Source organism: Bidens hawaiensis, unplaced genomic scaffold (assembly GCF_021521415.1).
Source record: "Bidens hawaiensis isolate Kalapana, Puna unplaced genomic scaffold, B.hawaiensis_p1.1 tig00017574_1, whole genome shotgun sequence".
Lineage (NCBI taxonomy): Eukaryota > Viridiplantae > Streptophyta > Magnoliopsida > Asterales > Asteraceae > Bidens > Bidens hawaiensis.
Window position 1 is genome coordinate 243357 of NW_027492659.1, and position 10934 is coordinate 254290.

At 36.6% G+C, this 10934-nt stretch overlaps 1 long non-coding RNA gene and 1 pseudogene across 1 annotated transcript; one reads left to right on the top strand and one right to left on the bottom strand.

Moving 5' to 3' along the window:
* The first annotated feature begins 572 nt into the window (after positions 1–572).
* Positions 573–6190, top strand: LOC143554263 (uncharacterized). Its single transcript, XR_013138982.1, has 2 exons — positions 573–628; positions 6088–6190. It is a non-coding gene; the product is annotated as an uncharacterized LOC143554263 (long non-coding RNA).
* A 3479-nt stretch (positions 6191–9669) lies between these two features.
* LOC143554275 (putative F-box/FBD/LRR-repeat protein At4g03220) lies at positions 9670–10637 on the bottom strand (annotated as a pseudogene).
* Positions 10638–10934: the final 297 nt, after the last annotated feature.

Here is a 10934-nt window from a genome sequence, read left to right on the forward strand (position 1 = left end):
ATAAATAAGTGCCCAAAAATCCATCCAATGCGCGTAAGAACTCCAACCGGAATTCTGTATAATAAAAGTCAAAACTTTTATAAAGTCAAAATGCCTGTATGGGTCAAGTACCCCGTTAATGTTACCAAAACACCGCTTGAACCGCCTTTTTTTCTCCAAAATGTTACCAAAAACACAGTTACAGTTTGAACCGCCTTTTTTTTCCCTTTATCATTGACATGTATTACACCAAAATCTAGCATTTGTCCAAGGGCGAAGCTTCATTAGGGCCAGGGGTGGCCCCGCCCCCCCTGTTTTTTTGCGCAGTAGTGTAAATTGACCTTTTTTCCCCGAAAATTTGTATACATAGTGTAAATTTACCCCGTTTTCTGCCCAAAATTTGAGCCCCCCCCCTCGTTTATATTTTTTAAAATACATTTTGAGTCTGGCCCCCGACGAACTCGTCCAAGCTTCGCCACTGCATTTGTCTGATCAAATGAACATTCATAGGAAATAATATATTATGCTAAACAATTCATAACTTTAAACTCTAAAAACATATATTTAAAATAATAAATGAAAAACAATTGTAGATCAATTTTGCTGTCAAAAACATGAGATTGAATAGAAGTATTGACTAATTGATTATGTGATCAGGATTATAAGAAAAACTCAAAAAATAAAAAAGTTAATATTATACATGGAATTGCAGAAAAGAAGCCCACTAACTAAAAATTGCAGAGAATAAGTTCATTAATAAGGGTCTTACTGACCAGGTATATAAACTAACTACCGTGTCAAGCATTCGAATTAAGTAAAAAAAAATCCCAAGAATTAGAGAAGAAAAGAACAGCTTGGAGCAATATCTTTTATTACTTAAAATCTTAAATAACATTGTTTGAACAGCGAGTCTGGCATTGATATAAGAAAGAATGCGAAGCTGCAGGGATTGTGGCATGTTCGATAATCTGTCCACCGTTACTTCTTCTTCTTTTTCTTCTTCATGTGACCTTCTTACCGCCATGTCTCTCCTCTCCATCTGCAGAAAATTTATAGAACTAAAAGTATGTCACGCTTTCGGTTAAAGGAACCAGTTACTTATATATTTGTTTCGCCAAAGGTGGACTCATTTGTTCAAAAATATACACCACATAGCATACCCTTTAAGGATTAAAACATTAATTCCATAAAATTAACAGCAACAGTCCCAATAATGACAATTCACTAAGCTAAATTAAAACAAACTGATAGACACAAATGACAATCAAAACCAAATCTAGAAGCATAAGTCATATTTTGTTAAGTGTCTTAAGTCACAAAATCAACCCAAAATTAGGCATAAAGGCCTAAGCAGAACTAGAACTACAGATCAATGTTACATGATATACAAATTAATTAATAAAAACCTATTCACAAATAAGTTTTAAGAACGGATTCACCAGACTAACTTCACACACTGGCGAGTGTACCGGTTGTGTGTGTAGTAGCACAATCTAGCAAGTCTGGATATCGAATCCGTGGACCCAAAAGACGGCTCTCGATACTAAACCTCTACTGAGTCCTAGCTATCATTCAAATTGATTTGATTGTTTTTTGTTTTTTTATAACTAAATTACTAAAACTTAAAATGATTACACAAACAAGAAAACTAGAAAGAAAATCGAACTAAAGGCGGAACACTGGAATCCAACTGACTATTCTCGGGATCTAACGACTCATATGACACCGGTAATCTAAGAGTGGACACACTAGGGAATTTTAAGGATTGGAATGTTAAGGATGACCAGATCTCTGGTCAGTCTCACCGATTTCTCCTAAACACGCCTAATGGTTGGCATTGCATACCGAGGTAAGGTTCACTAACGTATCTGATAGACAAATCTCCGGTCGGCCTAAATGCCTAATGTACGTATCCTCTAAGGGCTGTCACTAGCAACACTAGGGACAAAGGGATAATCTAATCTAGACCTGTCTAACAAATCCGAGAAAGACACCATTCATGGTCACACAACAAACGTCTAACCTAGTGATGAAACAGGATAATTAATTACTAGATTTCCAGTGTCATGTCGTCCCAAGGAAGGTGCAAACACTTATATATAACATGTTACTAATATCAATCCTATGGTGAGCTCTACCACAAAATAATAATTGACACGACACCGAATCATGCAATAACCACACGAAGAAATCAATATAAATACATATAAACACGGAATAAACTAGTAAAGATGAAGCTTTTGAATAGTAACGATCACACGATTTGCTAAAAACCCAAAAAACAATAACAAAATATCAATACTCATGTAAGTAGTTTAAAATATTTAGCTACTCATAATTAAAATATGAATAAAACTCAGTTTTAAACATGTTTTAGACAGAAAGAAAACAAAAGATAGATTGCAAACCAAGCCAATTAACGTTAGCCGAATGTTGGTCCGCTAATCTTTGCTCTGCTCCAGTATAGTAGATGTTCTCCTTAACGATTTTAGCCGCGTCCTATCAATATTAATAGCCGTCCAAAAGTTATTTCTACACAGACTTCTCAATAGTTATATATATTTTAGGGTAAATTTTAGATCAGTGAGTTTCAAAATTTGTTTAAATTAAGTCACTCAACTTTTATAGTTTATTAAATTATAGGTTTTAGCATGTTTTTTTTGATCATGTTACCTGTAATTATGCCGAGCGTATATCAATGTGAACTAAAAATACAACATCCCAGATATTTGTTAACCAATAAAGTTTTAATGAAAGGTTGCAAGTAGTTTTAAGTTAAAGGGCCAAAGGAAGCAATATCCCCAAACTAAAATATGCATGGCCTAGCATAATACTCTGAGGGTGTTTGGAATTTCTAATTTTTACATTCTTATAACTTATTTTCAAAAAAAAGTTTAAGATATAAGTCACAATATTATAATTTATTAACTTAAATTGGTTAAAATAAGCAATCCTAACCCTTACTTTTGATCCCATAATACTACATTCTAATACTAAAAATGTTAAGAATCAAACTTAACTAATAATCGATAAGTTTCCACTCGGGCATTGAACGCATCCTCTAATATGTTATTGGAGTACCAGGGGAACCCTCTTTCCACTACCCGAACCCACCCCCACCTCCCTAGGGGTGCTTTGGTATCAATGTACCATGATATATACCATCCCCATTGGTCAATTTTTCCTTCGACTGATAAGGTAAAAAGTGTAAAAAAAAGTATAAGCCCCGTAACAAATATTATTATCGCCCATAAACCATATTTGAATCAACTCAACATATCCTTTTACTTAATTTTTAGCTTATTATTTCGTAAGGATACAATTTCTAAAACATCAATCAAACTTTGCTCGTAAATTAAGTTAACTATGCGACTCAAACTTTCATCCTTCAAAAGACAAAGTCTTATCCAACATTATAATACTGTTATTTTTAATTCATTAAGCTACAATTATTAGGGGTGTGCACATAACCCAAAAAACCGAATCGAAAAAACCAAACCATATTAGAAACCGGCGGTTCGGTTTTTTTAACTTTAGCAAAAACCAAAATTTTGGTTTTAGTTTGGTTTTGTATTTTGTTAAGAACCAAAAAAACCGAACCGAACCGAAATAACCAAAAATTGAAATAACCATAACATCTTAACCGTAATCATTAAAACAAAATCTACCGATGACTATTTGTTTAGTTTTAACATATGGTTTATAGCAAAATCTGGTTTCCACATATCAATAACTAATAATACTGATACTTTTAGTTTTAATTTTACATGTCTTTTATTAGTTTTTAATATATGAGTTTCAAATATTCAATATTCTATTAATAATTAGTTTAAAGAAAAAAAAACATGCCCAATTCAATATCTTGAGTCCAAGTTTTTTTTGGCCAAAAAAAAATATCATGCCGAAAGTTTTAAAAAACACAAAACCAAACTGAACCTAAAAACCAGAAACCAAAAACCAAACAAACCAAAACCGAACTGTTTTAAAAAACATAAAACCGAAAGTTTGATTTTCGGTTTGGTTTTGATCAAAAACCGTACCGAACCGCAGCACACACATCTTAACAATTATAAGTAGTAAGTTGGATATACTCCAATAAAATACAAAATAAAGATAAATAAACATTAAAAAAACAAAATTGTTAACAAAGGATGGAAGTATGGAACTCCGTTACTTTTGTATGCTTCAGATGGAGTGTGAATATTTGCCCTGCTGGCGGTGCACGCATATAATGTATATATGTGTGAACTCTCGGGTGGGCAAAAGTAAAATTGCACTAATTTTGACGTTATTTTACTAATCTCGTGAAAATAACGTTAAAAGTGGGGGAAGGTTATTCAGGCATCATGTGGTGGCGTTGATAGCCGAAAGACAAGGGCACATGCACCAATCAGCCGGTGTCCTGATGATTGAGTGCTATGTGTCTTATGTTCAAGGCTTGATGCAAAACTACTATCGAGCCGGGGGTCTCATCGGAAGCAGCCTCTCTATCCCTATGGGGTAGAGGTAAGGTTGTCTACATCTTACCCTCCTCAGACCCTACCATAGCATTGCTATTGATGGGATATACTGAGTACGATGATGATGATGATGATGATGATGATGATGATGATGATGAAGATGGAGTGTGAATATCCTCTACACAGATTAAAGTTGAATGTTGGTGTCGCAAGTTTTAACTGTGTCAAGTGGTGACACCTCATTTTTCAAGTTATTTGGTTTGTTTAGTTTCGGTATAGTAATGAATGTAACGGTAACCGGTTGGACGGCAATTTTATTTTATTTGTATTTTTTAGTTTCATTTCTGGAACCGTAACAAGCGTAACAGAAACCAAACGAATTCTCATAGACTCGCCGTCCCGGACCAACAACGCTCGGGTTTGACCAATACTTGGGTTTTACCGACCCACGCCACCTCATTGGTCCACCTGAATTTTTAGTTTTTTTGTTTTAATTATGATAATGTACCGAACTTAGCCGAATGAAATTTTTTGTTTTAGTTCCGGTACCATTACGAACATGACGGAAATAAATCGAATTCGCGTAAGCTCACCATCTCAACACCCAGACCAACAACACTTGGATTTTGCTAACGCTTGATCGAATTGACACCACCACACCCTATTGGTCCATGCCCATTTTCTTACTAAAGAACACAAACAAAAAATGTGTTCGATTTGTTCGTGTTCGTGTTTGGTCATAGTTAATTGAATGAACACGAACATGCCCTCGTTCGTGTTTGTCTGGTACATTTACACGCCTAGATATATAGAAACCTGAAGTGATGTGCCTATGATTAATCCAATTTGAGTAGCATTAACAGCATGGCAAATTACACATCCAAACACAATGGAAATAAGCAAAGGTTAAAAGAGATAAGATACACATATCTGTTCAAGGAGTTGGTAAAATTTTGCAGAAAAAAAAGTAATAACTTAAGAAAATGTTACATTAATAATATTTTAAATTTATAAAACGAATGGTTTATCATTTATGAGTGTGCGTATACATTTAAAAAAAAAAAAAACTTTTGGCGAGTTTAATGTGTTTGACTTGTGTAGCTTGTAGACAAGTGTTATCATTTGACCCGTTAGCAACAAAAAATAACTCAAACCGACTCGTTGATAAGAGAACAAAACGGGTCGAGCTCACTTTACCTTAGTGATCAACATTGGTGAATCACTCATATCCCATGTCTCTTGTATTTCAGTGTGACAGTGGCCATAGCAAGAGTTCCCTCCTGGTAAAGATAAAGATGTGCCCAAAAATCCATCCAATGCGCGTAAGAACTCCAACCGGAATTCTGTATAATAAAAGTCAAAATGTCTGTACGGGTCAAGATACCCCGATAATGTTACCAAACACACCGCTTGAACCGTCTTTTTTTTCTTCATAATGTTACCAAAAACACTGCTTGAACCGCCTTTTTTTCCCTTTATCGTTGACATGTATTACACTAAAATCTAGCATTTGTCTGATCAAATGAGCATTCATAGGAAATGGTATATTAGCCACAGACATACATGAAATTAGTACATGTTCTGTTTTGAATGTGATCAGGATTCTTTTACATGTAATGCCCTTGCAAAAAAAAAAGATTAAAAAAAGCACAAAAAAAGAAACCTATGGTCCCTTCAAACAAGTTAATATTACACATGGAACTGCAGAAAATAAGTCCACTAAAAATTGCAGAGAATAAGTCCATTAATAAGGGTCTTTCTGACTAGGTGTATAAACTAACTACCGTGTCAAGCGTTCTGAGTTAAGTAAACAAAATGCCAAGAAGTAGAGAAGCAAAGAACAACTTAGAGCGATATCTTTTATTAATTAATGTCAGACTTTGTAGATCAATCCATAAACCAGGCGGAACCTCTATCCACACGGTTGAGTCGACTCTGAGCTAACCGGGAAAACCGTCTGGTCAATGCTTTTCTCTCCCATATGAATATGTGAGAGCTTGAGCATTGAGAATCTGCATTTGGACGATTAATTATGGTGCACTTGGCATGATGTGAGTTGCGTAGCAAGTAAGCTTCGACACCTGGAACAAGTTCTAACGTTTGCCTAAAAGATAACACGCTTTCAATATCTAGATGGCGTGGACTACAATCCAGCTTCAAACACTTCAAGTCCCAAAAAGGCGAAGTACATTTATCATCCAGAAACAATGAGAGTAGATGAACAACATGTTAAATCTTAGACAAGTGAATCAAGAACACCAAACACGATATTGCATAAAACGTTTCTTTTCATTAATAGAAAACAAGAACAAAATACTTTTCTACTCTCTCTACTCTTCTCTACTTTCTAACAAAAGAAAACTAATGATGGGTTTATATAGCACCCACAATTCTATCCTACTCAAACTAGGAAACATAATCATACTAGACTTCTAATTTATTTAATAATAAATAAAATATAACTATGACACCAAGTTATTCAACTTGGTCCCTAAACTTTGGATCTCCACCAAACCGCCCCTTGAGATCTTCCGTACCACCCTTACACTTTTCGCATTAACCATTCGGGTCCTTTAAGTTGGTGTTGCTCCAAGTTTTACACTCCCTCTCAATACCAACTTCCATTGTTTCTCCAAGATCCTTCACACCTTGTAACGCTCGCACTTCCTTGAGCTTCATTCTTGGATTCGACTATATAACACTCCCCACGGGATTTTTTTTCTTGTTGACAAATAAACTAGTTTCGAGATTACCACTATTTAGAACTGCATCGCCCGTTTTTAGATCGGAAACAACTTTTGCTTTCTTAACTTCATAACCAACTATCATGGTACTTAAAGCAATTCTTCCATCCCCACTCGATGCATGCTCCCTCTCGAACTCAACTTCTTCATTCATTCGTTCATTCGGATCACCCGAACTTTGCATGAACCTCATGCAAACTCCAACGTCAACTTTGTTGGTTTGTTGATTTTTAACGTTTTCTATTCCACCATGACCACCCGTAACATGAGACGGAACTATCTCCTCGTGCACTTCATTCAACACGGTTTCTTTCTCGTCTTGTTCGGTTACCGTCACGGTTACGTTTTGATCAACCGTATTTTCTTCTTCAACCATGATTTCCTCATCATCTAAATTCAGCATAACAATAGATGATTCAAAGGTTACCTTTAACTGATTCGACTCTGGCACTACTTCCTGATCTGTCCACCAGCAGGAGCCTTCTTCAAACCATTCATCTACCAGATTCGGTTTGAATTCGGTATCAACTGTGTATTTTCCTTGAACCTCGGCCATATTAGCCTCCACATCCCACGGTTCTTCTTCTTAAACCACAGCTGCATTACCTTCCTCCCTAGGCTCTCGACAGTACCTTGCCATATGCCTTTTTTGTCCACAGTTATGGCACCTAAACGGAAACTGTTTTGGTTGGTACCTTGATTTCTTGTCTCGGTTCTCTTCATCTAATGAATCTTCTTGAGAGTTATCAACCCGACTCTTTCTATTCCATTCTCTCTTCTTGGGTCGGTCACGTTTCTCGTTCTCCCAATATTTACTCTTACCTTTCTCGCTATAACGGTTATGATTTTTAGTAAACCGATGCTTCTCCTTCCTTCCGACATACAAGGCTTCGCTCTCGGTTTTAATCGACACACCGGCTAACTGTTTTGCTAAAGCTTCTTGTCCGGCAAGAATATTCTCGAACTCAGTTATACTTGGTTGGGTCGCCCACCCTTGAATAGCGGTAACAAAGCTACGATACTCCGGCCTTAAACCGTGGATGAGTATCCACTTCATACGAGCATCGTTAACCCGAGACTGTGGATCGAGTTCTCCAATCTCGCGACACAAATTCTTCACTTTACGAAAATATTGTGAAATAGGAAGATCACCTTGAGAAATCGTCATCAACTCACCTTCGACTAGTTGCAATCGAGCATCATTCTTCTTCGTGAATAAGGTCTCTAGCGTATTCCACGCTTGCTTTGGGTATTCGAGATCTTGAATGTGATCAAGAAAATCATCATCCACCTTCGTCTTGATGATAAACATCGCTCGGCCCGCTTTCACCTGCCACTTCCCGATACCACCGTTAATATCGTTTGCAGGTTGTCTCGTCTCGGTACCATTCGTTACCTGCCAAAGATCTTGACCTTGAAGATACGATTTAATGCATGCCGACCATTGTTTGTAGTTGCTTTGATTCAGTTTCTTGATTCCTCCTACGACCTGGAATTCTGCCATCGTTTCGGATTTGTTGATATAATTCTTGCTGCAATCGATTCCTTTACTACAATTGTGATCGGTTTCTTTTAAGTTATGAACAACGCTTCTTTGTGAAAATAACTATCCCTAGAAACACTGGTGATCAAACGGTGCTGACAGAAATGGTGCTATAATATCTCACAAATCAAAACGTGGATATTGAATTTTGGTGTATAGGTTAATTCATGTAGGACAAAAACACAAACATTTTGTGTGGGGGCCGCGGTGATGTAAATCTCAACAGCACAATTATAAATAAAATTGTGGTTTGGACTTTGTGTTGATCATATGGGTGAACACAAAATAAATCAATATATTATATATTGAGCAGCAATATTATTTCTCACCGACTAACTACTTCACCTTTTGAGTATAGCTCAAAAACAAATAAATTTTCCTGGCCTCTTTATTATTTGCCACGCAAGAAACAAAGCACAACCAAATCTTCTCTTCTTTTCTTCGTCTAACACTCTCCTTTTTCTTCGATCGATTTTCTAACCTCTTATGTCTTTGATTGGAATCACTACCGCAATCAAGACTTGTCATCGATCGAAAACACGAGCTTGGATCGTTAGGCTCTGATACCACTTGTTAAACCAAAGTGAATCAAGAACACCAAACACGATATTGCATAAAACGTTTATGCGACTCTTTTCATTAATAGAAAACAAGAACAAAATACCTTTCTACTCTCCCTACTCTTCTCTACTCTCAACAAAAGAAAACTAATGATGAGTTTATATAGCACCCACAATTCTATCCTACTCAAACTAAGAAACATAGTCATACTAGACTTCTAATTTATTTAATAATAAATAAAAATATAACTATGACACCAAGTTATTCAACTTGGTCCCTATACTTTGGATCTCCACCAAACCGCCCCTTGAGATCTTCCGTACCACCCTTACACTTTTCGCATTAACCATTCGGGTCCTTTAAGTTGGTGTTGCTCCAAGTTTTACACAACAGGCGCAGAAATAGTAAGCGATCTCGCACCATGTAAAGTACCAAACAACATCACCAGATCATCAAACATTATCTTCTCTAGATTTTTGCAGCCATGCCAATTGATGACCACGGTGTCAAGAACAGGAAAAGAGCCCTTCAACTGCGGGAAACCATACCCTTCCCACTTGAAATGCCTAAGTTTCGGAGTCGTGAATTCACAGCGATTAATAATCTGATTGTGGTCTAAGAAGGTAAATTCTGAGAGTTGAGGGGCGTGCACGTTCAAAGCGTGACCGTTTGTTACAACTTGACAACAAACCAATGTTAACTTTTCTAGCGCCGGGAACCCTGAGAATGGATCGAGATTCTTAATAAGTACCCTGTGGAGATGTAACTTGGTGAGATTCTTATATGTTCCTGATCTTGGTTCCAATAACAAGAAACCTAAAGAAACACTGCTCACTAACTTCAAGCTTACTAATGAATCCGATGAAGTATATATCGGCCAGTACTGGGTTGGGTTTGTAGTGCCTGCGTAGTAAGTATAGAACGACCGGGTCCTGTGGGATTGGTTTATAGTGTCTAAAATGTTTGCTTCCAATTCTTGGACACCATGCGAAAACGCGTAATCGAAAACATATTATAAAATCTTGGGAATGCATTTTCCACCATGGTTTAAGGTTAATCTGTCCAACTTCACCGGTTGACGATGTGATAAAGAATTAAGCATAAACTTATCAAAAGCATGGTTGTTTATAAAACCCTTGGAACTGAAATTGAGAACCGGAGTACAAGTCCATAAAGAGAACCATGATTTCGATAACACCATTGTTCGAACAGCGTGTCTGGCATTGAGACAAGAAAGAATGCGAAGCTGCAGGGATTCTGGCAAGTTCGATAATCTGTCCACCATTACTTCTTCTTCTTCTTCTTCTTCATGTGACCTTTTACCCGCCATGCCTCTCCTCTCCATCTGCAGAAAATATATAGAACTAAGAGTATGTCACGCTTTCGGTTAAAAAACCACATAGCAAACCCTTTAATGATTAGGCTATATGGTCACTAAGCTAAAGTAAAACAAACAGATAGACACAAATGGCAATCAAAACCAAATCTAGAAGCATAAGTCATATTTTGTTAGTGTCTTAAGTCACAAAATCAACCCAAAAGTTAGTCATAAAGGCATAAGCAGAACTAGAATTACAGACCAATATATGTAAATTAGTTGATAAAAGCCGATTCACAAATTAGTTTTAAGAACGGATTCACCAAACT